At 46.2% G+C, this 5,153-nt stretch overlaps 1 non-coding gene across 1 annotated transcript; it reads left to right on the top strand.

The window, feature by feature from the left end:
- Positions 1-221: 221 nt before the first annotated feature.
- Positions 222-292, top strand: trnag-gcc (transfer RNA glycine (anticodon GCC)). The gene has a single exon. It is a non-coding gene; the product is annotated as a tRNA-Gly (tRNA).
- Positions 293-5,153: the final 4,861 nt, after the last annotated feature.

Raw genomic sequence — 5,153 nt, 5'->3', positions numbered from 1 at the left:
CGCGGTATTTACCGGTAGCTTGCGGTAGACTGCGTACAGCGTACCGCAAAATAATGCGGTATCGCCCACGCATTTTGAATGGCTGCATCTGTAGGCTGCCAAAAGTCTCCGAAACCAAATTTTGATAGCAGAAAATTCTCACTCGTCCAGAAGTTCCCTTGGGACCCAACATCCAGCACAGAGTGGTAAAAAAGCGTCTTTTTTGTAGACCCTTGCAGCGTGCATTGGTGGTTCAGTGGTAGAATTCTCGCCTGCCACGCGGGAGGCCCGGGTTCGATTCCTGGCCAATGCAGTGGCTTTTGCAGCGAGCGGCTCCATCACTTGCATCCCCTTTCAACTCGCAACTGAAAACCCACTGAAGCTTAGAAGCTGTGAGCCAGGATAGTACCCGGATGAGGATGACCTACAGGGAAAAGCAAAGCTTACAGCTGGAAGCGGTGTTAATGGAGCCAGCGGTGGGACGCTCACCCTGACGTCTGTGCGGGTCCCAATGCCCCAGTATAGTGACGGAGACGCTGTGTGGTAAAAAGGCGCTGTCTTTTGGATGAGATGTAAAACCGAGGTCATAGCTCTCTGTGGTCATTAAAAGTGACCACCAAAACCTTTGACAAAAGCTCTTGGTAATTGATGGTCTTCAATAATGCTTCTCCTTTAGGTACATTTAAATCAGCTGAAAAATGCTGTGAAATGGGGGGGCACTTCAGGCCAGTGTAGGATTTGAATTTGAATTTTTGAAGAACCATTAAACAGCACGAGAAAGCCCGTACACTGAATTGCAGGGCTTTCTATTCAAAGAAGGACAAAAGAAACTTCCCTGAATTCCATTTTTTGCAGCACAGAGAGGACAGTGAGAACAAGGCCTGTTAGCTCAGTTGGTTTGAGCGTGGTGCTAGTAACGCCAAAGTCTCTGGTTCGATCCCTGTTTGGGCCAGGCAGTCTCCTCCTCTCTTGCCAAAACCTGTTCCTTTCTTGCTGTGGTGAGATTGGTGGTAATGCAAAGACGCCACATACTACCGACAGACGAGAGTGTTGCGGGAGAAGAGAGAAGTGATGGAAGATTGAAGAGTGTCCTAGGTGGAGCCAAGATGAAGTGTCACAATTGCCTAGGGGAGGATTTCAAATGTTTAAGATGGTAAAAATAACCGGAAGTGATCCCCCAGTCCGGCGCAGTCTGACGTACTTCTGTCATATAAAGTAAAACTAGATGTCGAACTGGAGCCTCACCATTTGCATAAGTGAGGCTCCAGTTATACATCTAGTTTCACTTTAAATGACAAAACTGAAGAGACTTAAAAGAGCTGGAGAGGATTTCTTACAACTTTTGAGCCGGCACAGTTTTCGAAAACGTTTTATTTAAGCTGCACTATACAACACAGACAGCCAAGAGTCTCCAAAACAAAACGAATTGACAGATAGAAGAAAAGTCCCACTCGTCCTAAAGTTCCCAAAATCCAGCACTGAGCGTAAACAAAGTGTTCAAGTAGCGTGGGAATGCTACCCCTAATGCTAGCTGGAGTTTGAGTGTCTGGTTCAGAGTTTGCTCAAGAGTTTACCTTTCACAGATGCGCAAAGATGAATGCTGAGGGTGCACGCTTCAAGGCGCCTTACAGTGCAGAGAGTGATTAGAGACAATTCGTGACGTGTGCTCGTTCCCATATACCGTACGCCCCGGGTTGCAGTGCTAGGATGACGTCCAATACCGCTTCGGCTCGTAACGGCATTATATTCAAGTGCAGGACGTGAGGGTTTTATTTTGTTCGTTTTGTTCTGCTCTGCTTTGCTTTGTTTTGCTTTCCATGGCGTTCGTAAGAGCGTCAATAAAAAGGCGATTCCTGCGTCTAACACGAATGTAAGAGCTATTTCAAGAGCGGCTTCTAAAATGCTTGTAGACATTTGTCTGTTGTTGATTGTTTTTTTGTGTCTAACAAAGTGCCATTTTCCTGTCCGGACGGGGAGACTTTATCATTCCCACATGAAGCAACCCTTAAGTCCTCTGAGGTGTGTCTGTCTGCAAGGCTTGTATTTTGGAAAGGTTTTTTTTTTAATGGAGAACGACTTTGAAAAAGGTTTCCGCCGGCGCCTCGCGATCCATGTGAGATTGTAGCAAGAACGCAGCAATGGCGGCGCGCGCTGTAGTCGTGTCCGAGTGGTTAAGGCAATGGACTAGAAATCCATTGGGGTCTCCCCGCGCAAGTTCGAATCCTGCTGACTACGGTGTCCTCCTCACGTCGTTGTGTGCCGGCGCAAGCAAGGAAAAGTGCCTTTTTGCTTTTCCTGGTGGTTTTAAAACGCGAGATCGCTTGTACCCGCTGCCTTGGAAAGAAATGTCTACATGTTTACTTGCACATTGTCTATTGTTTGTTTGTACATTGTCTTGATGCACTGTTTGCACTTTGTCTTGTTTTTTACACTTGTTTTACAATCGAGAGACCTTCTGTAAGTAAGAATTCCATTGTACCAGTACCGGTTACATATGGCAATAAAGTTCAAGTTCAAATGCTTCAGCGTCCGCAAACGGCATTTTGCAGCTGGAAGCAGATGGCGACGCTTTTTGCGGTCGCGTGCCTTGTGCCCCATTTCCGGCCTTTAACATCGAATCAATAAAGCTGTTAGAACCGACACCATAGGTGCTTTTCTTACAACTTTTGATCTGACTCAGTTTCGGAATGCAATTCCTGAACACTGCGAGAGACAACCTACAGATGCAGCCATTCAAAATGAGCGGTAAAAACCCGTGGTACAGTAACCAACCCGCAGGGCACCGTAGGGCACCGCGGTAAGTGATTGGCTGGCCAAAATGACCGACAGGGGCACTCGTGGTGCATTGGTTGGTAGTGAAAAGATTTCATCATCTAATGTCTTTACTGTGCACATTTCAATCCGCTTAGTTTTGAATATTTATATGGAATTTTACCACTAAAGGGAAATTTTAGTAGCTGAGCATAAAAAGAAGAGGAGCATAACGCATCTGAAGGTCATAAACGATATTAATTTAGGAACATAAACATTACTGTATGTACATAAACTGTACTGTGTATGGCTGGTCTTGATAGTGTAGTGGTTTGATGGGTTTACTGAGACAATTATCAATTGTAGCAGTAATCACGAGGTTGTTCGTTGGGGCTTTTAGAAAATCAATCGTCAGAACAACTAACAACGCACACACACGGGTTCAATACACGAGATACATTTATTAATATAAACTGTGCACCAAACATATACTAGTCTGCCTGGATACGAGCGGCAGACCTTACTGTGAGGGTTATCAATATACAAGGTATATAATCTCGAAGAGATGCAAACACAAAGAGATACACAACAGAGAATATATGTCAATATATATCGTTCTGTTACCAAATCGCTAATCAGTGTTATTACCCACTGTTACTCTAAACTCGGAAGTAAATACATTACTCATGAATTAAATTGATAACAACTTGTGTTGAGGTACAATTAAATTCTCGAGACGCAATGTAGAACATGGGGTTTACTTATCCACTGTTTGGATTTGGAATTTCCCGGCACGAACACCAAACCAGCTGACAGGCTCTGTTGCAGCGGTTGTCCAATGGGCGTTGTGTCGGCGTCCTCTGGCTACCGGCCAACCAGTCGAGGTGCAGCTCGGAGTAGGAAGGCCGGAGGAATCTGACTGCGGCGCGCAGGGCAGTCGTTGCTCCGAGGGGATCTACCAGCAGTCCGGCTGGCTAGTAGAAAGTCTCTATGCACAGAGTGTGACCGCGAGTCCTCACAAGTCACTCTTTTGCCTGGGAAGAAGCTGGTTCGTTCCCGGTCCAGCGCTGCTTCTGAATAAGCTATTCAGGTTGTCGACGAGGGTCCAACTGTAGGCTGCCGTTGATCAAGCGGAGCATTCACGTTGGTAGAATTCTGAATACGTACGGGATCCTCGGCCTCGCGCTTAGAACAAAGTCCAAGTCCTTTTGCAGACAACAGCAGTTGTCACGTGATTGTCTCTGAGGATGCGCGAAAATGGCCAAGGAGAGCCCAGAACTGAGCTTGCGCTCCCTTTTTGATCAAGACCCAGATGTGTGCTGATTGGTTGAGAGTTTGGCGGGCATTGGAGACCCACGTGGTATTACCACGCCCTGCCAGTCCCTGATTGGTTGGTCAAGGTGAGATATAAGTCACTTACTCTTGACACTTAGAAATGCAGTCCAGATGTCCATTCGGCACTCCCTAGACAGATAGGCGCCAGTGGATGACCATTGATCATGATAGCCAGGCTTAGCTAATTGCATCCCCGTCTGGGAGCTTGCTTCTTATCAAAAGAAAAACATCTTAAATCAGCTTGCATGAATTCTTTCTCTGTGGCTGCACCACAGAGATGGAGGGTGAGATGGGGCCTCCTTTAGGAGCATACCAACGCTTAATTCTGTCTTATTAACAAGCATTGCCGCTACATATCCCCCCTTTTTGAAGGTCACGAGGTCCTGAGGCGTTGTTGCCTTCAAAACAAAAACAGAGTTAAGTGATGTTTGTTGTACCACGGTGGATTCTACCACCCAATATTCACATTACCTCTCGAGAATTTGTACAGGAAATAGTGTTGGAAAGAACGTTGCGTATACCTGCTCTCAGTTATAAGGTACCTAGGAATGAGGCATTGGGCATCATCATTAGCTCTAGACCTTAAACTTCCGGCAGTTCACTATCAGTATCGGATAGCTCTGCAGCAGGCAGACGTTTGGGAGTGGTTACCTGATTTCGGTGATAAACCATTGCTCCCTTTGTCTCATTCAAACTACCCCGCAAGGCTTTGATACAAGAGAACAGCATCCAACACATTACCCCAGCCATGATCCAGCTACCCAGCAGCAGTGTCAAGATGACCACGTTTATTGTTCCTAGCGCCCCAGAGGATCCACAACGACTGTGCTTGGGACCTACCAGTGTAGTTTTTAAGTTTGTGTCGTTAAGAACAAATTCGACTACCTGTACACCCTCAAGACTTACTGTCTCTTGGATTCTCTCATCCAAGTCAATGCCGTGTCCTCTGAAAGCGTCCACAATCTCGAGTTCCGTTTCGTATAGTTCTGACTCCAGGTGATACAGTGCTAAATCGTTGAGATGCACTATCGCTCCTTCAGGAACTTGTAGAAAAACTGTTTGGTTGGGTAGCTGCACTTCGGTAGCTG

The sequence above is a fragment of the Atractosteus spatula genome, unplaced genomic scaffold, assembly GCF_055471065.1.
Source record: "Atractosteus spatula isolate fAtrSpa1 unplaced genomic scaffold, fAtrSpa1.hap1 Scaffold_74, whole genome shotgun sequence".
Lineage (NCBI taxonomy): Eukaryota > Metazoa > Chordata > Actinopteri > Semionotiformes > Lepisosteidae > Atractosteus > Atractosteus spatula.
The sequence above is the reverse complement of the archived record's forward strand: the minus strand, read 5'-3'. Positions and strand labels throughout refer to the sequence as shown.